The sequence below is a fragment of the Chrysemys picta genome, chromosome 25 (genome assembly GCF_011386835.1).
Source record: "Chrysemys picta bellii isolate R12L10 chromosome 25, ASM1138683v2, whole genome shotgun sequence".
In the NCBI taxonomy this organism is placed as follows: domain Eukaryota; kingdom Metazoa; phylum Chordata; order Testudines; family Emydidae; genus Chrysemys; species Chrysemys picta.
In genome coordinates, this window is record NC_088815.1 from 2,917,816 (window position 1) to 2,944,611 (window position 26,796).

The window sequence follows — 26,796 nt, forward strand, 5'->3', positions numbered from 1 at the left end:
TGGGGCTAGGAGCCAGGAACTCACTGGTGTGCGAGAACCTTCGCCTGCTCCTCCAGAGAGGAAATGCTCCTGCCCTTCGTAGAGAGGGGCCCGTCTGCCCGTTGCGCCGAAATCCAAGCCGAGAGTCGCAGCAGCCTGGAGGAGCGTGAGTCTGGCATGCTTACGTTCTAAGCCTGGCTCTCTTCCTGGGTGGCCTTCAGGGATCAGCTCACCTCTCTGGGGCGTGTAAGTGAGACTCCCCAGGGACCCACCGGCACAGGGGGAGGGGAGGGGACAGACAGACGTGTAAGTCAGTGAACGGAGACGCCTCCTTCCATTTGCACATTCCTACAACCTCCTGGCAGCTGGTCCTCTTCCTGCACTGCTGGCCCCTCCCCGCATAAAGCAGCCAGGCGATGGGGAGAAAGGTCGGGGCTTAGTGAGGTGTTGGGAGGTGAGTTTAAATGAGTCCACGGGCAGGGGCAGCAGGTTTGTAGAAATTTTGGTGGTGCCCAGAACATCCAGAGCCCGCCCCCCCAAAGTTTGCCCCCCAACCTGCCTAAGGCTCTGGGAGGGAGTTTGGGTGGAGGGAGGAGGTCTGGGGTGCAGGCCCTGGGCTGGGGCAGGGGATTGGGGTGCAGGAGGGGTGCAGGGTGCAGGCTCTGGGAGGGAGTTTGGGTGGGGGAGGGGGTCTGGGGTGCAGGCTCTGGGCTGGGGCAGGGGTGCAGGAGGTTGGGTTGAGGGGTGCATGCTCTGGGAGGCAGTTTGGGGATGGGAGGGGGTGCGGAGGGAGGGGGCAGACTCTGGGAGGGAGTTTGGGGATGGAAGGGGTGTGTGGGAAGGGGGAGGGGAGGCAGGCTCTGGGACTGAGTTTGAGGGTTGGAGGGGCAGGCTCTGGGAGGGAGTTTGGGAGCAGGAGGGGGTGTGTGGGAAGGGGGTGGGGTGCAGGCTCTGGGAGGGAGTTTGGGTCAGGAGGGGGTGTGTGGGAAGGGAGAGGGGATGCAGGCTCGGGGAGGGGGGTTGGTGGCAGGACGGGCTATGTGGGGGCTGGGGGGTGGCGCTTACCTGGGGCTCCTAGGCAGGGCGGGCTGGGAGGCCTCTGCGCGCTGCTACCCCCAGGCACTGCCCCCGCAGCTTCCTATTGGCCGCAGGGGCGCTTGGGGCAGGAGCAGCGCGCGTGGACACAGACTCACCCCACCCAGGGGCCACAGGGAGGGGCCGGCAGCCAGGTGGAGCGAGCAGGCAGGAAGCCGCTCAGCTCCGCTGCACTGCCAGTGATGGGTGGGGGCCCCGGGGCCGTTTTAAATCGCCCAGGGGATGCACGGGGGGGAGCACCTGGGGGAAGAAGGTGGGGCCGAGGGAGAGACATTGCTGGAGCTGGGCCTCGGCCAGGAATATTCCTGGTGCCCAGGCACCACGGGCCCATAGAACTCGCCGCCCATGTCTACGGGAAACTAGAGGGCTCTAAGCTGGCAAAGTTCACGTATTAGAGGCAGAAGAACGCATGAATTACACCATCATGGTCACTCAGGGCCAAACCGATACCTGTGGTGACCCCCCTGAACTCAGTGGAGTTACCCTGGGGTGAATGTGACCCATAGCTCTCCTCTGAATGTAGCCCTTTGGATGATGAGGGATAATAACACTCTCCTTCTTCCCCGCGGGGTTATTACTGAATGGTCGTGAAGCGCTTTCAAAGGGTGAAGTACTTGGAAAGTGCCAAGACTTCATCAACGGGGGGAGGGATAGCTCAGTGGTTTGAACATTGGCCTCCTAAATCCAGCATTGTAAGTTCAATCCTTGAGGGGGTCACTTAGGGATCTGGGGCAAAAATCTGTTTGGGGCTTGGTCCTGCTTTGAGCAGCGGGTTGGACTAGATGATCTCCTGAGGTCCCTTCCAACCCTCATAGTCTATGAATATCTTGGTTATCCAAACATCTCCTTCACTCCTTTGCAGATGCACTGGAAGGGAATAAGTTCCAGGTGCCAGAGGGATATTATTAATGATGTTTGTATTATGTGTATTACAGTAGTGCCTCCAGGCCCCAACTGAGATTGTCAGGTGGTGTACAAACACCATGCAGGCAACAGGCCCTGGCCCAAAGAGCTGACAGTTCTAAACAGACATGGGTGGAGGGCAAACAGAGGCCCAGCAATGGGTTGTGACCTGCCCAGGGTCACCCAGTAGCTAAGAACTGCTCTAGCAATTGTTTACCAACAGCGCTCATTACAAGCGTAGCCCCTTTGCAGTTAGTGACTCACGTAACAACCTGCGTGGAAGCTGGAGAGAGGAGCACAGGCTGCAGCAGGGAAGAGTTTGGAGGACAGGAAGTCAGTCTGTGTGCACATGGCTGGAATGCCCGCTGCAGTTGCAACATCTCTGTAACTAGCTCTCTTAATACAGAGCCAGTTTAGTTTTACAAGCATGGAGTCCTCTCACGTTATTATCCAGAAACAGTACATGAAACAATTTGTGTCTTGGGCAATCTGGGCTCCTTTGGTGGATTAATTATTCATATGGATTTGCTGAACATTTGCACAAATAATTTACAGTTTCCTGTTTGTTCAGAAACTGCTCACTTTTCCCTGTCTGTGATTTGCTCTTAGATGGTCAGGTCTCCAGGGCAGGGACCATTCCTTTGTTCTGCGAGTGCAGCACCGAACACACTGGGGGTCTGGTCCATGACGGGGGCTCCTAAGCGCTACTGTAATACACCTTAAATAATGTACAGCACCGTGCACAACAGGGTGGGGCTGGTCTATGATGTGGGCTCCTAGGCACTACCGTAATACACCTTAAATAACGTACAGCGCCTAGCACAGCGGGGGGCTTGCTCCATGACAGGGGCTCCTGGGCACTGCCACAATACAAATAATAAAATAATAATAATGCTGTTTGTGCTGCGTGGTTGCTCATCTTGGTCACATGGTGCTGCTGCTGATCCCCGATTGGATTTCAAAGAGGAGAATAATGGAGAGCAGATAGGAAATGTTCTGGGACAGATTTTCTGACAAATGATCAGTTTTGAAATTGGGACCCCTGCCCATCGCCGTGTGCACCAGGCATTGTCCATGTGCTCAATCCCCAGTGACCCAGGCTCCCAAGCAGAGTGAACCAGCATCCGGCTCTCAGGGGAGTGAGCCCTGTGCTATCTTCCTGGAATCCACAGATGTAGGTGAAAGTTAAACTCGACTCTGGAAGCTGAGCTTTCCCAGGACCCCCTGATGTAATATTTCCAGGAGCAGCATGTCCCAGCAAAGCTATAAACACGTGCAAGGCATAAGCAGGCCTTTATCTGGCTGCAGGGCCTTGGGGCGGTCTAATTTAAGAATCCAAACATGTTGTTTTCCAACAGCCCTGTAATCAGAGAAGGAGTTGTGGATGGGAGTCCAGCTCACACACAAACAGGAGGGCGTCCTGTGAGAAGCAGCTTGCGTAGGTTCTTGCCTCTTCCTAGCCTGACTGTGCTGAGTGGTGCAAAGGGTGAGCAGCTGCAGAGGGGAGACACCCTGCCCTACTTCCACCACCTTGTGCAACCGGGCCTCTGCATCTCACTAGCCAGGCCCATGAGAGCCACCTCCCTGGGGCCCTTTCCATCTTCTCCTCCCAAAGGCCTCATTGTCCAGTGACCTTGCCCTCTGACTCAGGGGGCTGGATGAAGGGTGGAGGGATGTGTGTGTAGGAGGGTGCCACAGTAGGGTGACCAGGCGTCCGGTTTTTGACCGGAACACCCGGTTGAAAAGGAACCCGGGTGGCTCCTGTCGGCACTGCCGACCGGGCCATTCAAAGTCAGGTTGGCGGTGCTGCAGGGCTAAGGCAGACTAATCTCTACCTGTCCTGCCACCGTGCTGCGCCCAGAAAGCGGCCAGCAGGTCTGGCTCCTAGGCGGGAGGGTCACGGGGCTCCACGTGCTGCCCCCACCCCGAGCATCAGCCAATGGGAGCTGGGGTGGGGGACAGTGCCTGCGGGTAAGAGCAGTGCGCCGAGCCTTCTGGCCCCCCTGCCTAGGTGCCGGACCTGCTGGCCACTTCCGGGGTCAGACCAAAGGTCCATCAAGCCCAGTATCCTGTCCTCTGACAGTGGCCAATGGCAGGTGCCCCAAAGGGAATGAACAGACAGGTTATCATCAAGTGATCCATGCCCTGTCCCCCAATCCCAGCTTCTGGCAAACGGAGGCTAGGGACACCATACCTGCCCATCCTGGCTAATAGCCATTGATGGACCCATCTTCCATGAATCTATCTAGCTCCCTTTTGAACCCCTTTATAGTACTCGCCTTCATAACACCCTCTGTCAAGGAGTTCCACAGGTTGACTGTGCGTTGTGTGAAAAAATACTTTCTTGTGTTTGTTTTAAACGTGCTACCTATTAATTTCATTTGGTGGCTCCTTGTTCTTGTATTATGAGAAGGAGTAAATAACACTTCCTTATTTACTTTCTCCACACCAGTCATGATTTTATAGACCTCAATCATATCTCCCCTTAGTCATCTCTTTTCCAAGCTGAAAAGTCCCAGTCTTATTAATCTCTCCTCATACGGAAGCTGTTCTATACCCCTAATCATTTTTGTTGCTCTTTTCCAATTCCAATATATCTTTTTTGAGATGGGGCGACCACATCTGCATGCAGTATTCAAGGTGTGGACGTACCATGGATTTATATAGAGGCAATATGATATTTTCTGTCTTATTATCTATCCCTTTCTTGGTGATTCCCAACGTTCTGTTTGCTTTTTGACTGCCGCTGCACACTGAGTGGATGATTTCAGAGAACTATCCACAATGACTCCAAGATCTCTTTCTTGAGTGGTATCAGCTAATTTAGACCCCATCACTGTATATGTATAGTTAGGATTATGTTTTCCAATGTGCATTACTTTGCATTTATCAACATTGAATTTCATCTGTCATTTTGTTGCCCAGTCACCCAGTTTTGTGAGATCCTTTTGTAGCTCTTCGCAGTCTGCCTGGGACTTAACTATCTTGAGTAGTTTTGTATCATCTGCCAATTTTGCCACCTCACTGTTTACCCCTTTTTCCAGATCGTTTATGAATATGTTGAATAGGACTGGGCCCAATACAGATCCCTGGGGCACACCACTATTTACCTCTCTCCATTCTGAAAACTGACCATTTATTCCTACCCTTTGTTTCCTATCTTTTAACCAGTTACCAATCCATGAGAGAACCTTCCCTCTTATCCCATGACTGCTTACTTTGCTTAAGAGCCTTTGGTGAAGGACCTTGTCAAAGGCTTTCTGAAAATCTAAATACACTGTATCCACTGGATCCCCCTTGTCCACATGCTTGTTGATCTCCTCAAAGAATTCTAGTAGATTGGTGAGGCATGATTTCCCTTTACAAAAACCATGTTGACTATTTCCCAACAAATTATGTTAATCTAAGTGTCTGACAATTTTGTTCTTTACGATAGTTTCAACCAATTTGCCCAGTACTGAAGTGAGGCTTACTGGCCTGTAGTTGCCAGGGTCACTTCTGGAGCCCACTTTAAAAATTGGCTTCACACTAGCTATCCTCCAGTCATTTGGTACAGAAGCTGATTTAAATGATAGGTTACAGATGACAGTTAGTAGTCCTGCAATTTCACATTTGAGTTCCTTCAGAACTCTTGAGTGAATACCATCAGGTCCTGGAGACTTATTACCGTTTAGTTTATCAATTTGTTCCAAAGCTTCCTCTAATGACACCTCAATTTGGGACAGTTCCTCAGATGTGTCACCCAAAAAGAATGGCTCAGGTGTGGGAATCTCCCTCACATCCTCAACAGTGAAGACCAATGCAAAGAATTCATTTAGTTTCTCCGCAATGACCTTATCATCTTTGAGTGCTCCTTGATGCCAGGATAGGTAGGGAGCCTGCCTTAGCCCTGCAGCACCGCTGACCGGGAGCCACCCGAGGTAAGCCCATGCCCCAACACTAATCCCCTGCCCCAGCCCTGAGCCCCCCCTCAACCCAGAGCCCTCTCCGGCTCCCCAAACCCCTCATTCCCAGCCCCATCCCAGAGCCCATACCCCCTCCAACACCCCAACCCTCTGCCTCAACCCACAGCCCCCTCCTGCACTCTGAATCCCTTGACCCCACCCCCCAGCCTGGGGGCCCCTCCTGCACCCCAAACCCTTCATCCCCAGCCCCACCCCAAAGCCCTGAACTGCAGCCAGAGCCCTCACTCCCTCCCACACCCCAACTTCCTGCCCCAGACCAGAGCCCCCTCCTGCACCCTGAATTCCTCATTTCTGGCCCCACCCCGGAGCCCTCACCCTCAGTTAGAGCTCTCACCCCCTCCTGCACCCCAACCCCCTGCCCCAGCCCAGTGAAAGTGAGTGAGGGTGGGGGACAGCGAGACACTGAGGGAGGGGGAATGTAGTGAGTGGGGGGTGGGGCCTTGGGAAGGGGCGGGGCATGGGGGCCTTAGGAAGAGGCGGGGCTAGGGTGTTCGGTTTTGTGCAATTAGAAAGTTGGCAACCCCAGCCCACAGGGAACTGACATCCCTGCAGTGGAAATACTGGGGGGTTCCTCTCTGCATAAACCCGTGCACGCGTGTGGGAGGGGGAGGCAAGAGTGGGACCCAGGCAGGCTGGAGTAGCTGCTGCAGCACTCAGGATCAGGCCCAGGATAGGAACCACCAGGACCTCCCTTCCCAGCCTGGAGTCTGCTCCCCCCCCAACCCCCTGCCCTCCAAGTCCCATAGCACCCCTCACTCCTTCTCCCATGCCTCTGTCTCCCCATTCACAGCAAGCTTCTCCTCCCCCATCCGCCTGGACATGGCTTCCTCTGGGGCCTGACAGAAGCACTGCAGGTGGCCAGCCAGCCAGAGCAGCTGTTGTCTCTGCAGCAAGGTGCAGCCAGCCCGGCGCGTGCCCCTGCACGGCTGCACATTGCGCTACCACTGGCCCAGAAGTTGTTATTGTAGGTTGCACAGAGCCTGACATCATAACACGGGCGATGAGGCCCCTTCCCCGGAGAGCCAATTTTCTTTCTCTGTAAGGTGTTTGCTGATGACCCTGTCCCTCCCCTTGTGCAGGGGCTTTCCTGCGGGGCAAGAGGGGAGGCCGAGTGCCTCTCATTCCAGCCACTGGCAGCTGGTCTCAATAGGGGTATTTCCTCCCCAAACCACCGGTATCTCATCCCAGCCCAGTTCAGTCCAAACCACTGTCCCCTCCAGCTGGTGCCAAAAATCTCCCCTCTTGTCCTTACAGGGCCTGGCCTGGCTCCCCTCCCCCTCCTGCTGTATGATCCTGCAGTCCCAGTCCTGGTGCAAAGCGGAGCAGCTCAGAGACCAACGGTCTGGAGAGCTCCTGCCATGCGGCAGCCCTTGCTTCTCCCACAGCTGGCTCTCAGCTTTGGCCCCACTCCTCCTCCCACCCCAGGCCTCTTAGTACAGGGGCACTGGAGGCTTTCCTCCATCTTCCCAGCCCCCTGATCCTGAGCGTGCCAGGGGCTGAACTGGCCTGGCATATGTTAGAGCAGCCCTGATATGCCTCCTCCCTGGCCCAGCCTCCAGGCAATTAAAGACCCGTCTGGAGCAGGTAGGGGGCTCGTCAGCTGGAAGCATCAGAGCAGGAGAGACCTGGGCGTGGCGGTCAATCACAGGATGATGATGGATGCGGCTGCAAAAAAGGCAAAAGTGATCCTGGGACGTATCAGCTGAGGCATTTCCAGCGGCAGTCAAGAAATATTAATGGCACTGTAGAAAGCTTGGCTAAGCCCGCCCGGAACACCGCGGGCAGTTCTGCTCATCCATGTTCCCAAAGGGTGAATTCAAATGGGAACAGGTGCAGAGAAGAGTCACGAGGATGATCGAGGGAATGCAGGGCCTGTTTTAGGAGAGGAGACAGCCAGAGCCTAGCGAAAAGGAGGCTGAGAGGGGCTTGGATTGCTCTCTGTTAATACAGTATGGGGGTAACACCAGGGAGGGTGAAGAGCCAGTTAAGCTCAAGGACAAGGTTGGCACAGGAACAAATGGGGATAAACAAATTCAGACTGGAAATCTAAAGGTTTCTAACCACCAGAGGGGTGAGGTTCTGAAACAACCTCCCAATCGGAGTTAGGGGGGCAAACGACTTACTCCGTTCCAAGAGAGCTGGACAAACGTATGGGTGGGATTGTATGACAGGGCTGTTTGTGATGGTGGGGGACAGGGCTCAACAGCCTGGGGAGCCCTTCTGGTTTGTCTTATATTCCTAAAACCTCATGCTTCCGGGTTTCAGCCGGCCGCCAGCAGGGGTCAGGATGGGGCTTTCCCGCCCAGTGTATTCTGTTTTTCTTTTCTTTCTCTTTTTCGTTTAAAGCCTCAGGGATGGCCACAGCTGGAGATGGATCACTGGAGGGCCAGGGACAGGGCTGTGAGGGACACTGGGCAATCTCTCACTCACGTGTGCGGCTGGCTGGCCCTTGCTCCCATGCCCAGGGACTAACTCATCACCCGTGAGGGTCAGGGGGGAATTTTGCCCCAGGTCAGGCTGACAGTGACCTTGGGGGGAGTTTCACCTTCCTCTGCAGCATGGGGGTGCGGGTCACTTGCCAGGGTTTTCTGGGTATCTCTCACTCACTCATTTCCCTGCCATTGCAGGGCCTCGGGCACTGGGGCCCCTTGGACCCTCCTGTTCTCTGCCTGTGGCATGGAGCGGTTTAGTCTCCTGTGGGCTGTAATACTGTGGTCTCATTTCGGTTGTTGGGTTTGGTGTGCGGGGGCTGGGTGGTGCTGGGGGCCCATGATCTGCAGGCGGTCATACTGGATGGTCTGGTGCTCCCTTCTGGCCTGCGTGCTGCGGGGCAGGAAAGGAGTGGTATTTGGATCGCAGCGCCGGCTCAGCACTTCCCGTTGCTGGATTACACTGGGGGTGTAAAAGGAACTGAAGAGGAGCCAAGGGTCTGGGCCAGTGTCCTGAAGTGGGATCATGCAGAGAACCTGCTGCACCTTCGCCATTCCCAACAGCAGAGCTTCCTTCGGACCAGATTGTCAGAGGTGCTCAGTACCCAGCACTCCCGCTGCCACGTAGCCCCGCAGGCCTTACTTTGCGGGCCAGCTGCGTCACAGGAACATCCTGTTGATTTGACCTTTGTGTATATTTCACCTTGTTAAGGGTGCTGGGTGGTGTCAGAAACCCATGGCAGTGGGTGAACTGGCTGGACCCCAGGCTGGCAGTGCTCGCCTGCCTCTGCTAGCAGGTGGTGTTGACCCTGTTGGAACTGTTAAGTGGGCCCTACCGACTTACTGAGGCAGATCATGGCTCATTACCTCCCAGAAGACCTAGGGTGTGGGCTGAGTACTCCTGAGGAAGGAACCTTAGGAGCAGCTGAGTTTAGGGAGGAGCTGTGAAGAGTGAGATTGAGCACTACATACTGGGTGGATTGTGCTTTAGACTAGAGCACATCAGGCAAGGCGCCTGCTCACACAGTAATGTTAAAGCAGAACCCTTGAGCTCTGTAGGGTGATTTTGTTTTTTACCTTGATGTCTGTACCATTAGCTTTCGAGATCTCTTGTCAGTGATATTTATGATCATTGTCATTTTCTTGTGTTTCCCACTCCTGTTCTCACTGGGAAAACGGTTCGTTTTTGCTGATTTGTTTTTTCAAAAATCAGTTACCAAAGATTCATGTCTTACTAACTAATTTCAAATGCCAGAATGTCCACAGGTCCATATATGTTCTTAATAAATGAACTGTGTTTCTTAAAGAGCAGAATAGACTACAGGACTGTAAATTACATAGAACTAAGACATGATCTAAGTGTAACTATAGAAAGATGACAGGAAAATTCTGTTGGAATCTCATTAATGGAAATAAAAATGATGTCATCTCTAATAAAGTATCAGAGGGGTAGCCGTGTTAGTCTGAATCTGTAAAAAGCAACAGAGGGTCCTGTGGCACCTTTAAGACTAACAGAAGTATTGGGAGCATAAGCTTTCGTGGGTAAGAACCTCACTTCTTCAGATGCAAGAAGTGAGGTTCTTACCCACGAAAGCTTATGCTCCCAATACTTCTGTTAGTCTTAAAGGTGCCACAGGACCCTCTGTTGCTATCTCTAATAAAGGAATTGCAGGAAAATAAAAGAAACTGGGTGCATGCTCTCTGCTGGGAATTTGGCCTGGCATTGCCCGTCATTACTTGCTTTAATAACTTTGCATATAAACCTTATTGAAAAATTTAATTGTTTACAAAAATATGCTGAATGCATTTGATTGTACCATGTCCTCCATGTCCCCACCAGCCACAACCCCACCAGCCACGCCACACACCTCACGCCTTCATCAGCCATAGCCCCATGCCCCTGTCAGTTATACCATGACTCCCGCCCCCACCAGGCACAACACAGCCTGCCACCCCCCAAAATCCCATGCCAGACATGACACATCATTCTGCCCCACACCCCCATCAGCCACGACCCACCATGCCATTCCCACACCCAGCCAGCAGTGACATGCCACGCCACCCCCATGCCAGCCATGAGAGCCATGCTATCCCCATGGACCAGCCAGACATGGCATGATTTGCCATCACTACACACTGCCATGCCAACCCCTCGCCCGCAACACACCATGCCAGCCCCAAGTCTCCCCAGCCACAATGTGCCATGCCAGCCTTCATACACCCATGGTCCCCGTGTCCCCACAATCATGCACTGCCCTGCGGGCCAGGCCCTCACCCCAGTGACTCCCTGGCAGCTGCCACACATTGGGCTTTCCTGGCTTTGCGCTGTGTCATTTGCGAGCACTCCCTGGTTTGTTGACACTGGGCAGGAAGGTTGGGACTGGGCAGACGGCAGCGCCAACTTGCCACCCTGCCCTGAGAGACCAGACACATGGGTTTATTGTTAACCCCAAGAAACCACAGGGGATAAACCCGCTGAACTCTGCCCCATCACCCCCTCCCTGTGCCAGGAGCCTGTGCTCATGGCGGGCTTAACGATAAAACTGTATTCCTCTGGGTTTCTCCACCGGCTTCCCTGTGCCAGCCCCACCCCCTGCCCCCACACTTGTGCCAGCCCCACAATCCCTTTCCCCTGTGTGCCAGCCCCACACTCCCTGGCCCCACACCCCATGTGCCAGCCCCACCCCCTCACCCCACCTCCTGTGCGCCAGCCCCCCACCTCCTGTGTGCCAGCCCCACACTCCCTGGCCCCACACCCCATGTGCCAGCCCCACATATCCCATCCCCCATGCCTGCCCAACTCATCCTGCCTCCCCCAACCTTCCCATGTGCCAGCCCAACACACCCCTCCTCTCTCCAACCGCCTGCTAGCCCCACACACCCCGCCACCCGCAGCCTGGCAGAGAAAGGGAGATGTAATGATCCCAGGGCTGGAAGCTGAAGCTAGACACAATCAGACTGGCAACAAGGCAAACACTTGTAACAGGGACAGTAATTAGCCATGGGGACCATCCCCCAAGGGGCGTGATGGAGTCTCCATCGCTGGCCATTTGAAAAGCAAGCTGGGATGGTTTTCTGACAGATCTGCTCTAGGAAGTGGGCTGGGCCAGCCGGGGGCACGTCTCTGGCCTGTGCTGTGTAGGGGCTCAGATGAGATGAGCACAATGGGCCCTTCTGGCCTTGCAATCTATGAATCTCTAAACTGCCCCTCCCCCATGTGCCACCCCACCTCCTCCCCAACACAGCATGCCCCATCCCCAGGTGCCAGCCCCACCCCACCCCAATTGCCAGCCCCACACACCATGCATCCCCCACTCTTGAGTGCTAGCCCCACACTCCCTGCCCCCTTCCCCCAGGCTAGCCTGGTTTCCCCATGTGCCTTGCCCACACACCCTGCCCTCTGCCGGGGTGCAGGCCCCAACTAGTCTTTCCCCCATCTCTGGGTGCCAGCCAATTTTGCAACACACATGAAGGACACTGGCTGTGTGTGTGAGCATCCCCCCCTCCCCGCCCCCAATAGCGGAGGGCACCAGTTCCTGGCTCCCAGGTTTTTATGCTGAAGGTCCCAGGTTCCAGCCCAGCTGAAGCCTGTGGTTTCTGTATTGATACATGGCCAGGGTTTGTCACACACAACCACCCTCTACGGCCAGGGACCAAGTTCGGAGCTTGGCCCTGATCCACGGACAATCCGGTCAGGTCAGGGTGACCTTAGCTGTGGAGCAACGTGTATCTTAGTGTTGGCCAAGCTTGCGAGGCCCCTGCCCGCAACGCAACAGCATTTCTCTGACTGTCTGGAACACAATGACGTCCAGAATCCAGATCCCATCCACTGCAGAGCTCCAGGGATGGGGTTGGAGGGAACCAGAGAACCAATGGGGAGAAACAGGGGACACAGTCACAGCGTCAGGCACCTCTGCAGTTGGGTACAGGTCAAAGAGCCCCATTCCCACCGTGTGCCACAACATCACCCCAGCTTAGCTCCGCCCAGCCCCCCAATGGAGCTTAAGATGTTAACACCCAAACGACTTCACCCCTAGACAAATAATAATGGCGGGAAAGGGGGAGTGGAGGCTGGCACATAACTCCTGGCATGGGGAGGAGAATGGGGGACCCTGAGATGGGGGGAGAGGGAACAGAGACCCCTTAGCATGGAGGAAACCCGGCAAGGGGGGGAGATTGGGTAAATCCAGTATGGGGAGCATGAGGGAATGGGGGAAGAGGGAAATGGGGGAGTATACAGAGCCCCTGCCATGTGAGGGAGACTGAGGGACCCTGGGATGGAGGGAGGAGGAAACGGGGGGAAACACAGCACCCCTGTTGAGGGTCAGAGTGAGGGACCCTGGCATGGGGAGGACAATGGGGGGACCTGGAATGGGGCAGGGGAAAGGAGACACAAAGAGCCCCTGGCAGAGGAAGGCTGGGGGGTGGGAGGGTGGCACCCAGTGAGCTTGGCGGGGATGGAGGGATGCAGAGCGCCTGTAGGGTGTGCACTGGGCTGGCCTGCACAGATGCGAAGTGTGGAACCCCTGGGTGTATAGTGTGTTTGTATAGCGGAGTCCAGCTGGGCCTGGGCCTGGGCCTGCCTAGCGAGGGGCAGCTTGGAGTGCAGTCACACACACAGGAGTTCAGATTGCATCTCTGCGGGGGTCTGATTCACTCTGCAAACAGTGCCCAGGCCCTTCCCACCCACACTAACTCTGCTCAGCTGGAGCCTGGAGTTGCGCTGGCAACTCTGTCAGAGCCTCAAGCCTGCACTTAATCTGCCGTCCAGCTGGGAGAAATCGCCACTGGGGATAAACCCGGGGCCTTTTCCCGGTTTGCACATCGCTCCCAGGCCTTTTCCCGGTTTGCACATCCTAAATACCGAAGGGGCAGATTTTCAAAGCTATTTAGGTACCTAAAGATGCAGGTAGGGACTTGATGGGATTTTCAAAAACTCCTAAATTACTTAGGACCAGATTCTTAAAGGTATTTAGGTGCCTAAATCCCATTGATATCAATGGAAGCTAGGTGCCTAAATACCTTTAAAAGTCTGGGCCTTGGGCCCTATTGAAAAATTTACCTTAGAGTTCCTTTCTTTTGACTCATGTAGGGCCAGAGGCAGCAGAACCACCCGGTGTCACCAGGGGGCACATGCAGCTCGTGAGTCGCGGGTCTGCAGCAGGAGTGAGTTCTGGGCAGGGGAGTGGCAGCACCAGTTTATTGTCTGGATGAAAGACAAGGCCATCCACAGGTGTCACCTACATCTCTCTATTCCCTTGGACCAGCTGGAGCTTCAGAGATATCTTCCACATTGAGGACCTGGTATCAGCTGGAAACTTCTAGTTGTGTTGAATGCCTCCTGGTCCTCTTCTCTCTTATGGCGACAGCCTGCCCAGCCTCATCTGTCTCTCCAGCCACGCAGAATGCTGATGTGACCTCTTGCTTCCAGTGGTTAAAGCTGCCAGGTTTCCTCTCTGACTTCCTCTCTGCACAGGTCCTTGGTGGTCAATTCCTTTCTTCCTTGAACCTGGGGTACTGAGGTTTTCTGAACCTGGCTGTCTAGGAACTCCTCAGCTGCTCTGCTTCGCGGTAGTGTCTCTACCTGCCCCTCCAACCCAGGAATCTTTCCCTCCAGCACAGCTGCACTTCATGCACAGGAAATCCCGTCTGATTTCAGGCAAGGAAAAAAACCATGACACATCTGTTCAGGTCACCAGGCCTGTTCCATTGCTGGCCATCGTGGAATCAAACACGGAGCTGGACCTGGGAGGAAAGGCTCTCACACTCCCTCCAAGCTCCCTCTCCTGCTAGCTGCCTCCGTTTGCTGCCCTAGGGGTAAGTCACCTGAAAAGCTGAAGATGCTCAAGGATTGATATTGATGTTGATGATGACTATCACTGTAGCATCTGGGCACATCATAAACGCAAATGAATTTATCCTCCCATCTATAGTGGAGTACATCTAGTGGAGTATTACAACAAACATATGAATTAATGAGCAGTCTACAGAGATGCCATGTGCAGAGTGAGAGCAAAGATGCAGCTAAACGACGCTAGCAGAATGGCTGTTATGGTGGGTGCTCATGCCTGGTTTGCCCCCTTCTGTCCAGGCTGGTCTGTCACCACGCATGACCCAGGTGGCCTGGTATGCAACTGTGGGTGCATTCCTGCCCGTTTCCTCTAATGGGTTTTCATTGAGTTCAATGAAGCTTTTATGTAGTGAACCTGCCCCTGGAGAGGTCTGATTTATTTAATCAAAGGCCAGATGGACACGTAAGCAAACCTTCATCCCACCCTCCAAGGTGGGGCTGGGTGGTGTTAATCTTCATCTGTTTGAACCAACTGAGTCCAGGCTCCGTCCAGGCTCTTCACCAGCAAGACCCTCTTGACACAGGAGCCCCTGTAGAGTCCAGCCTCTTGCCTTCTCTAGACACAGCACCCCCTCAGAAGTCAAACAACTGCAGCTCTTCTCGAGCAGTGTGTAGCTTCTCTGCAATCTGGAGCACCTGCTGCTGTCTGGGAAGATCTTTTTGCTGGGACTACATCTCCCTAGGGCAGTGGTCACCAACCAGTCGATCGCGATCGACTGGTCGAACCTGGGGACTCTCCCAGTTGATTGTGATCTCTGGCGGCGCAGCGGGGCTAAGGCAGGCTCCCTGCCTGCCTCGGCCCCATGCTGCTCCTGGAAGCAGCCAGCATGGCCCTGTGGGAGGGGGCAGGGGTCTCAACGCGCTGCTCCTGCCTGCAAGCACCACCCCCACAGCTCTCATTGGCCAGGAATGGGGAACTGCGGCCAATGCGAGCTGAGGGAGTGGTGCCAGCAGAGAGGGGCAGCACGTAGAGCCACATGCACTCTGCCCCTCTCCAGGGGCCACAGGGGTGCATTGACCCCTTCCAGGAGTGGTGTGGGGCTGGTTCAGACAGGAAGCCTACCTTAGCCTCCCTGCGCCACCAACCAGGAGCTGCACGTGGTAAATGCTGCCTGGAGGAGGCCTCACCCCAACCCTCAGGCCCCTCCCAGAGCCAGCACCCCATACCCCTCCTGCACCCAAACTCCTTCCCAGAGCTTGTACCCCTCACCCCCTCCTGCACCCCAACCCCCTGCCTCAGGCTCAGCCTGGAGCCCCCTTCCACACTGCAAGCTCCTTGGCCCCAGCCCAGAGCCTGCACCCCCTCCCAACCCCCAACTCCAACCCTGAGCCCCAGCCCAGTGAAAGTGAGTGAGGGTGGGGGAGAGCGAGCAATGCGGGGGGTGGAGGGATGGAGGGGGGGCTTTGGGGAAGGGGTGGGGCCTCGGGAAAGGGGTGGGGTAGATCCTGGGTTGCCCTTATTTTCAAAAAGTGATTTTGGGCATAAAAAGGTTGGAGACCACTGGACTAGGGGCTTGGCCTTCCCAGCTCTCCCCTTTCCAAAACACTTCCCTTCAGGAGCACCTTTCCTGGGGTCCCTTTCCTGGGGAACTCCCTTGAGGAGTCCCTCTCCTCAGAGGCTTCCTCTGTTCTGGCACCTCCTGAAGGAGCCCTCAGAACCCTTTATTAGGTCCAGGTGTTCCCTAGCTAATTAACTGTTGCCCAGCCACCTAGGAAATTAACGACTCACAGCTGGAGCTGGGTTGGCTCCCTTAGAGGATCCTGTCACAGGTAAGCTGGGTACCTGATCCCATCAGGGGCCACCCTGCGCCAGACTGGCAGGCCTCTTGAATCCAGACCTAGATTGGGGGGATTGGTGGAGAGAGAGGGAGAGAGAGAGAGAGATGAGATGTATGGGGATAGATAGATAGATAGATAGATAGATAGATAGATAGATAGATAGATAGATAGATAGATAGATGGGGGTGGATGGGGATAGATAGATAGATAGATAGATAGATAGATAGATAGATAGATAGATAGATAGATAGATAGATAGATAGGTAGGTAGATAGGCAGGTATGTAGGTAGGTAGATAGAGAGATAGGCAGGTAGGTAGGTAGGTAGATAGGCAGGTAGATAGATAGGTAGGTAGGTAGGTAGGCAGGTATGTAGGTAGGTAGATAGGCAGGTAGGTAGATAGATAGACAGGCAGATAGGTAGGTAGATAGATAGGCAGGTAGGTAGGTAGGTAGATAGGCAGGTAGGTAGGTAGATAGATAGGTAGGTAGGTAGATAGATAGATAGGCAGGCAGATAGGTAGGTAGGTAGGTAGATAGATAGGCAGGCAGGTAGGTAGGTAGATAGATAGGCAGGTAGGTAGATAGCTAGATAGGCAGATAGGTAGGTAGATAGATAGGCAGGTAGGTAGGTAGGTAGGTAGGTAGGCAGGTAGGTAGCTAAAAGAGGTGACTGGTTGGTTGGTTGAGCCCTAGCTTGGTCATCATCATAGGCTTTCGTAGTCTATAGGCCCAGATTCAAGGTGAAAATTTGTTAGGAAAATTTTGTACAGTTTGTTTCGTGAGGACACACGTCTGAAATTTTTGGACATTATCCCTCTGTCTGTATCTGTGTCTGTGTTTACTATATATATGTCATCCCTTTGTCTTCAGCTCAGCCTGTTATATTATATCTTGCATGCTTGAGTTTTGATTCAGTGATAAGGATAATAACCTGTTTCATTTTGTGTTCTTAGTTAGTATTCCTTCGTTTTAAGTCTTTTCAGCATTTGTGTACCATTCATCATTGTGTGAATCTCACTGCACAGGCTCGAACTGAACTTCAGTCTATTCAGAAGCACATGTCCAAATTTTAATGCATTCTGATGTCATCTTTGTGGATGAAGCTACTTACAATGATCCACCAAACTAATCCGGTAATTGAAGCATGCAATGCTACACTTGGTGTTGAGAGGGATAACACTGAAAGTCTTATCAACGACATTCAACAGATTCGTTAACAGTGGGATGCGATCCTGACTGAGTCCAAATTAGTAGCACAGGATATCGGCATTTCATCTGAGTTCTTCAGCAATCACTACTTACCTACTGAATCCGATGCCGAGCAGCATTATAGGGTCAATGTCTTCCTTGTCATCATTGACTCTACTCAATCAGGTCTTACATGTCGATTTGAGGCACTGTGACTAATTTGTACCCTTTTTGGGGTTTCTTTGGCAGTTCAACGGACTGAGTAATGCAGATCTACTTTCTGCAGCTGAACAATTTCAGCAACAGTACAACAAAGAAATCTCAAAAGATCTCAGTGACAAGGTCGTCTTCCTCAAACGAATATATTCCACAAACTTTACATTGGATTGCAAGCCAAAGGAATTGCTTCAAGAAATACTCGAACTTGGACTCTCTGGGGTGTTTCCTATTATCACAATTGCATTGCGTATTTTTGTCAGTTTTGTCAGTTTGCATGGTGAACGCACCTTCAATGTGTTGGAGCAGGGAAAGAACTATCACCATTCAACTATGGGACAAGAGCGTTTGAATAGGTTCTCCATGCTTAATATCAACTGTGACATTGCACGAAAGCTAGATTTTTCCTCAATAATTAGTGCATTTGCACAGAGAAAGGCTAGAAAAGCATTTGTTAAATATAAAAATATTCAAATTAAGTCTCACTCTTTTTTTGGTGCCTTATTTTGTTTCCATGTGTCATCATTTTTTATTTTTATTATGGCTAGGGGCCTCAAAAGCTGGAAGTGACCAGGCCCTCTCTGGACCTCTGAGAGGGCCTGCTTCCTCAGCTCGCTTTCATTTGGGATTGTTCCCAGCTGTGAGCAGCATGTTGCATTTTGCTCAGTGGCCCGTGTCCTAGCACAAACCTCTGTAGGAACCAGCTTTGCACAGGCTGAGAATTTCCCATCTAATAGGAGAAGGGAATTTGGCACCCAGAGTGCAAAGCTCTGACTAGCTTGTTTCAGGATGGAAATCTTGCCAGGCCCTGAGCTCTAGCTGCCGTCAAGTCATGCCATAATTAATAAATATCACATCTCATTACACGCTTAGAATCCACTCCTGCCCACAGCAGCGTAGCCCATACAGCAACGCTTTGGTGAGGAGGAAGTCAGATGAGCCCAAGGAGACATCCTGCCTTCTCAGGACAGGACGGCAGCGTTGTGTAGGCAGAAGCACCAGTAGAGCTGGCACAGCATGCTCCTCCTCTCAGCAGGAGCAACAGGTGAGCTGCTTCTGCCACTGGTCTGCATGCCGTCTGGATGGGATCCTACATTCCTGCTGGCTTACGCTCTAGCCACACCCTTTTCCTGCTCCCCCGTAGCCTGTGATGCATGCTTCAGCCTCTTATACAAGGGTGAGGCAGCCACCCACGACCTCCTGTGAGGCCTGGTCTACACTGGGGGGGGGGGGGGGGATCGATCTAAGTTACGCAACTTCAGCTACGTAAATAATGTAGCTGAAGTTGACACACTTAGACCTACTCACCGCGGTGTCTTCACTGCAGTGAGTCGGCTGCTGCCGCTCCTCCGTTGACTGCCTGCGCCTCTCGCAGCGCTGGAGTACAGGAGTCGACGGGAGAGCGCTCGGGGGTCGATTTATCGCGTCTAGACTAGACGCGATCAATTGACCCCCCGCTGGATCGATCGCTGCCCCTCGACCTGGTGGGTAGTGTAGACATACCCTGAGTCATGGCTCTATCCCCAGACACCTGCATGACTTGAGCAGCCAGCATATATGCTATTTTTACTTCCTTGCACACCAATGCCAGGCACCAGAGGCAGGATTCAGCCCAGAAGAGAAGCCATAGGGCTGGCAATGCTGCTATCGGCCAAAGAGCCTGCTCCAAAGCCTTCAACATCTTATATAGCTCTACCTGGAAATGGAGGGAGGGGTGAGTGGTACAGCTCAGCCTGGGACATGCCTTAAAGGGGAACGCTCAAGATTTTAACAATCCTTAACTGAGAGTCCACTTCCTTGCCTGTGTTGCTAATAACACCTTACAGCAATGACCCTGGGAAACCTGATCTAGCTTTGATGCTGTGTGTTTCCTTTTTGCATTTCACTCTGCTCGGCTAGCAAAGCTGAACGGCTCCATTTCTCTTTCTAGCGCTGGGAAAATGGTACAAACTGTGTCGGTTTTGTTTCCCAGCTGTGACATGGCCTCTGTGGTATCTTGTGGTCTAAGGGTTACCTCGGAAGGGGACAGAGTAAATAACTGTGCAGGGATAGTTTGGGTTTGTGATGTATGCAGCTGTACACAAGTTATGATTTTACCTTTAAGCCAGATTCTGGAGTTGTCTCCAGGAGGCAGCTGTCGTCCTAAATTCAGTTCAGCTTCAGACTTGCTTATTTGTTCTTGCATCGTCCTTTTAATTAACCTAAACTTAAACCTCATTCGGACTGACAGTTCCTGGCTCCTGTCTGTGCTGACTGACAGTGCTGATGTTCATTAAAATCACAAATAGTGCAAATAAACAAAGCAATTCAAAACTTGTGAGATGCCAGATTCCAGGAACTTGCAAAATCCAGGGTGTGTGCAAGCTACCCAAGCCAAGTAGCTCCAGATCTGTCATTTACAGTTTTGCTTTCAAATCTAAAATAAATGCAGAAAGCTGGTGCTAATACAATGCAAAGCCAGACAAAAGCAAGCACTGAAGTGTTAGAAAAGTCCCACATTTCAGTTCTCTCCTATTCTATTAGCTTGGCCTTATCGCATATCCTGCATAGGCAATCTCAGTGTTACTAACTGGCACAATGTTAACTTGAGTTTCACAATATCTGGCATTTTTCTTACATCCCTAGCTCCCGGAGTCAGGGCATTATGTAAGAATCTCATTTTTCAGTTTCAAAACAAGGCATAAATGTGGCAGGGAGAGTAATTAACCATTGGAACCTTTCCCCAACAATGGCTTTTTTAAAATCAAGATTGGCTATTTCTCTAAAAGCTCTGCTCTAGGAATTGTTTGGGGACAGGTCTCTGGCCTGTGCTGTGCAAGGGGTCAGACTAAATGATCACAGTGGCCTTGGAATCTATGAAAGTTTCTAGCTCTTGTTGTTGCAGAGAAAAGCCTGAAAATGTGACGGGAGTGTGTTCCAAAGGCTCCGAAACCGAAAGGCAAAGAAAAGGGCCCAACCTTGCTATTTTCAACCAATCCTGTGGTTCCTGGGACCTGACTCATGAGGTGCGAATAACCTGAGCAGCCATCAACTGAATCCTACAGTTAATAGCATTGAATAAGATGCCCTGGGGTGTCTGTTTTGTTCTTCATGGGGAGGGAGGGGGGTTTGGCTTGTGCAGTTCACCAGCCTCACAGGTTCTGGGAGGGAAAGTTGAACGTCCCTGAGCTGCAGCTATTCAGCCTCAGTGCCTACAAACTCCGCCAGTTGCTCTTGCCAGCTCCGTGCTCTGGAGCTAACGGCTCTGTGGAGCCAGCTTGCCGCTCTTACTAGCTCCACCGTGTCTTGCTCCAGAACTGTTATGGCCACTTTGTTCAAGAGCTTGAGCAGGAGCAAGTTGCTATTCAGGCCTCTCCCCCAATCCAGGACACACAGGGGGTGGGTGTCAGGGATCATGCCCGAGTTGCATGAAAGTCCAGTGGCTTGAGCGGTCCAATGGGGCGGGGAGGGGGCTCGGTTTGGGCGAGGAGCAGTCGGTCAGTATGTCAGGCAGTGCTGGGCGTGCTCCATGGCTGCTCAGCGGTTGGTCGTGTTAGAGGCCCAGCTAAGAGGCTGCCCTGCAGCGCATGCACTCAAAACAGACAGCAGCACCCAGCTGAGCGTGCACACGGCTGAGAGAGTCATGCAGACAGGAGTCACTGGACGGAAAGTCAGGCTGAGGGTTGCAGGGGTGGGAGTTCCCGAGGGTTGCGGGGGGGGGGATGCCGCACTGGGAAAGGCTGTATTGGGAAATATAAATACAACATTGCGATGCATATATCCATGTAATATGTTATAGGTCATTGAGGCCTGGTGTGAATGATGCGTGCTTAACATGAATACATGCATTGCAAGTTAGCAACTGAAGCAAAAACTAAAGGTCAAGGAGCATTAGAACTATTTGTTCAAAAACAATCTTATGTTCCAGAAAAAAAAAAATCAGCAGAAAAGAAAACAACACCAGCTGAATTAATATAAAATTGTATTAAAATGTTTAAAAATGGCTCTCCTTACATCATGATGGCCAGCCCAGAATTGTCTCTTTGGAATTGTGAGGGTAGAGGGCCTAGTAAACAAAGGCAAAAAACCAATAACGCAACAGAATAAACTATATATGGTTGCCTATAATTTCTGCAAATCAGAGTCATTTATTGATCCAGCGTCCCGCGTGGATATAGATGTGGTTTTCACCGGCTCCCCGCATCTTATAATCAAAAGGAATCTCAGCTGTCCATCGAAACCATTCTGACCTTTGGACTCTGGCATAGTATGATTGGGATGTAAATGTAAAGTAAGTAAGGTTTGTTTTGTAATCGATAAAAAGCATTTAAAGTATTATATACCAACACTGTGCCCTGTATCTGCCTGCTCCCCATCCCATAATAAAACCTCTGTTGCGGGTCTACCAGCTGGAGTACAGCACCTGACCACGCTGGGCCCGCACAGAAAAAGGAGGCACCAGGCAGGGAAGGTGGAAGCTCAGAGAGCCCCCCTCCTGCTCTTAACAGGAGCTGTGAGCCTTGGAAGATTCTGCCTGGCCTCCCTCAGACCTGGGTCACCCTGATGCCACCCAACACCTCTGTGATGAGCTGAAGGGGTAGCTGCTGCCCCTCCCCCACCTCCCTCCCTCCCACTAAGCGAGTTTCAGATTGTTTCGGTCCTAGGCTGACTCCAGGTTGTCATGTTCTGCTCACAGCTCAAATCTGAGGAGCCCCTGCGTGGGACTTCTCTGTCCTGTCTATTTAGCATCATTTCTGAATGTCGCTAATGTGCTATTTACCCCGTAAACACGCTGCTGCCGCTGCCGACTGCTAATGAAGAAGTTAATGAGACCAGACCTGCCCCGATCCCTGCAGAACACGCTGCACTCATGCGCTGCCATGTACACCCCTAATACCAACGTGCAGCGCGGGTGACAGCTCTCCCAACCACCAAGTCATTTATGAGACACTCTTGTGGATGCTTTATTACAGCCCAGGGCCAAATCCTGCTGTCAGGGACAGCAGCAGCCAAAACAAGGACAACTGCACTAAGCGAGGGGAGGGGATAAAATGGGGCCTAGCCAGAGCTACCCCTCCCCCAGCACCCTGACCCCAAGGCCAGAACTGTACAGGGGAGACTGTCATACTCTGGAGGCACTAGGACCCAGGTGGTCCTTAGTCGGGGGGGAAACTGCAAAGAGGAACCAACCAGCCGGAGGCTCTATCCAGAAGGAGCAGAAGCTGCCATAGCAGGGACAATTGGGGCAGTAAAGAACTTTCTACTGCCTTGTGCTGACAGGCTATTTGCTCCAAGCCTTCCCCTCCCTCACAGTCCCTTCACCTCAGCTTCACTCCACCCCCGAGAGCAGAGGGACTGAAAGCAGAGCCAGCAAGCTTCACATGCCCTGTCCACGTTCTGTCCACACCTGGCTGCAGTAGCAGAACCCAGACCTCAGCTCCCCAGGCTGTTGAGTTCAATGGGACTGGGCATTAGCCATGCTGAACCAAAGGGTAACAAATGCCCGTCCTGGATACGACCAGCCAGCACAGCCACTGACGCTCCAGTGTGAAGCCTTGGAGAAAGGACTGAGCTTTTGCCTTTCAGGCTTCTGTGAGCAGTAAATACAACATCTGAAGAGGCTCGTAGAAGGAAGACAATATGGATAGTGAGCGATCAGCTGTTGTGACCTGCACAGGATGTGCCACGTTTGTCTTTCTCCCAGAGGATAGAAATGACTTTGTCTGTATGAAGTGCGAGCTGGTCTCCATATTGGAAGAGACTATTGGAAGGTTAAAGGACTACAGACCCAAGTATCAACCCTGCACGCATCAGAGAAAATGAAGAGTTTCTGGATAGAAGTCAGCGTTTGGTACTGCAGGCACAGCATGCTGAAGAATCAGAGAGGACAGTGCAGAATGGGGAAGAAAATTGGCAGCATGTGACCTCCAGAAGAAGCAAGAGGAGAACCCGCGTACCTCCAATGCAGACAGAGGTAAGAAACCATTTTCAGGCTCTCTGCACAAATATTATGGCAGAGATTAGTTTGGAAAAGTCATCTGAGGGAAGGGAACAGAAGGGGACCCCATCGACCAGAAGTCATGCATTGTCCTAGGGATATGGGTTCTATGACCACCACTCCCAAGAGGAGGAAATGAGTGGTGGTGGTTGGAGGCTCCCTCTTAAGGGGGATAGAGTCATCCATCTGCCGTCTGGACCAGGAAACTCGAAGTGTGCTGCTTGCCTAGAGCTAGAATTCAGGATATGACAGAGTGTCTGCCGAGACTGATCAAGCCCTCGGATCGCTACCCCTTCCTACTTCTCCACATGGGCACCAATGATATTGCCAAGAATGACTTTGAGCGGGTCACTGTAGACTACGTGGCTCTGGGAAGAAGGATAAAGGAGTTTGAGGCACAAGTCATGTTCTTGTCCATCCTCCCTGTTGAAGGAAAAGCCCAGGTAGGGACCATCAAATTGTGGGGGTAAATGCGTGGTTGTGCAGGTGGTGTCGGAGAGAGGGCTTTGGCTTCTTCGACCATGGGATGTTGTTCCAGGAAGAAGGATTGCTAGAAAGAGATGGGATCCACCTAACGAAGAGAGGGAAGAGCATCTTCGCAAGCAGGCTGGCTAACCTAGTGAGGAGGGCTTTAAACTAGGAGACCTAAGCCCTGAGGTAAGTGGGAAAGTGGGATACTGGGAGGAAACATAAGAAGGAGGGAGCAACAGGGGAGGCCTCCTGATTCACACTGAGAAAGTAGGGCAATCGGCTACTTAGGTGCCTGAACATGAACACAAGAAGCCTGGGAAAGAGGCAGGAAGAATTGGAAGTCCTGGCACAGTCAAGGAACTATGATGTGATTGGAATAAGAGAGACTTGGTGGGGTAACTCACATGACTCGAGCACTGTCATGGATGGCTATAAACTGTTCAGGAAGGACAGGCAAGGTAGAAAAGGTGGAGGAGTTGCTGTCAAGTCTGATTCCTCGCTCTGGCTCTTCAAGTGCAGAAGGTGGGGGCCTGCAAGGATTCTAAAAATTAATAAAAAGCAACAGAGGGTCCTGTAGCACCTTTGAGACTAACAGAAGTACTGGGAGCATAAGCTTTCGTGGGTAAGAACCTCACTTCTTCAGATGCAAGTAATGGAAATCTCCAGAGGCAGGTATATATCAGTGTGGAGATAACGAGGTTAGTTCAATCAGGGAGGGTGAGGTGCTCTGCTAGCAGTTGAGGTGTGAACACCAAGGGAGGAGAAACTGTTTCTGTAGTTGGATAGCCATTCACAGTCTTTGTTTAATCCTGATCTGATGGTGTCAAATTTGCAAATGAACTGGAGCTCAGCAGTTTCTCTTTGGAGTCTGGTCCTGAAGTTTTTTTGCTGTAAGATGGCTACCTTTACATCTGCTATTGTGTGGCCAGGGAGGTTGAAGTGTTCTCCTACAGGTTTTTGTATATTGCCATTCCTGATATCTGACTTGTGTCCATTTATCCTCTTGCGTAGTGACTCTCCAGTTTGGCCAATGTACATAGCAGAGGGGCATTGCTGGCATATGATGGCATATATAACATTGGTGGACGTGCAGGTGAAGTACTCAATGCTTTTTTTGCCTCGGTCTTCACAGACAAGGTCAGCTCCCAGACTGCTGCACTGGGCAGCACAGTATGGGGAGGATGTGAGCAGCCCTCAGTGGTGAAATAACAGGTTAAGGACTATTTAGAAAAGCTGGACATACACAAGTCCATGGGGTTGGATGCAATGCATGTGAGGATGCTGAGGGAGTTGGCTGGTGTGATTGCAGAGCCATTGGCCATTATCTTTGAAAACTTGTGGCAATCAGGGGAGGTCCCAGACAATTGGAAAAAGGCAAATATAGTGCCTGTATTTTAAAAAGAGAAGGAAAATCTGGGGAACTACAGTCCAGTCAGCATCACCTCAGTCCCCGGAAAAATCATCGTGTAGGTCCTCAAGGAATCCATTTTGAAGCACTTGGAGGAGAGGAAGGTGATAGAAATGGTCAGCATGGATTCACCGGGGCAAGTCATGCCAGACCAACCTGACTGCCTTCTATGATGAGATAACTGGCTGTGTGGATATGGGGAAAACGGTGGATGTGATATAGCAAAGCTTTTAATATGGTCTCCCACGGTATTCTTGCCAGCAAGTTAAAGAAGTATGGATTGGATGACTGAACTGTAAGGTGGATAGAAAGCTGGCTAGATTGTCAGGCTGAATGGGTAGTGACCAACGGCTCGATGTCTAGTTGGCATCTGGTAGCAAGCGGAGTGCCCCAGGGGTCGGTCCTGGGGCCGGTTTTGTTCAACATCTTCATTAATGATCTGGATGATGGGATGGATTACACCCTCAGCAAATTCGCAGATGACACTAAACTTGGGGGAGAGGTAGATAGGCTGGAGGGTAGGGATAGGGTCCAGAGTGACCTAGACATTTGGCTGATCCCTTCATAACTCAATCTGTCCTACCACCCCAAAAAAGTGGCTGTAGCAGGTTGGCATCCCCTTTGTGAGCTGGAGGCCTGGGGCCAGCCAACCCTAGGTACTAAGGAGGCATATCTGAGCAGGGACCAGGTGATTCCCATAGCAGAAATGGCAGGAAACTGTAGGGGAGGGGATGTGAATGATGCTCAGGGAGGGACACCCAGAGTGAAGAGAGAGTGAGATCGCTGGGCATGGGTAGGCTGCAGCAGGGAGCCCTGCATCTTCAGGGAAAAGACTCCAGCTGGAGAAGGCCAGGGAGAGCCCTAGTGGGAAGACTGTGGAAGTGCCGAAGACTTGAAAACTTTATTTTGAGATTGGTTTGGTTATTTTAATAACTGCTGCCCGGAGGGGCATGGCTGAACCAGAGAAGAGTTGTTTGGTACTTGGATTTAAGGGGCCATGAGTTGAAGAAGAGGGAAACTGAGGCAGGGTTCCTGCAGAGCAATGTCAGGCCACGAGGCAGTGCTTGGGGAGTGGCTAGCACTAACATGCTATTTGCTGCCATCGCCTTGTTCACTCTGCTGGTGTGTTCTACCCCCCGCCCCATCCTGCGTCTGTCTGGTCTGTTCAGTTTGTGGGTTCTCTGGGGCAGGGAGTGTTTACTGCTCTGTGTCTATACAGCGCCTCACACAATGGGGGCCATGAGTGATTGGCCCTTAGGGGCCATGTAACAGACATGATTAATAGTAATCCCGTCCGTTGTGCAGCTTTTATATGAAAGGAGGGAATGAAAGCTCAAGTGCCTCTGTACGCTCTGTTCTTCACAGCACACCAACTAACAAATCTCATTGTTCTGTTCTCCTCCTGGACAGAGATTTTCAAAGCTGCCTACAGATTTCATGTATGCAGAGTAATCCTACACATCCCTATCACAACATGGAGTGTACCTCGTCCAGTGCACTAAATGCCCTGATATCAACTGTGTGGGTGAAACC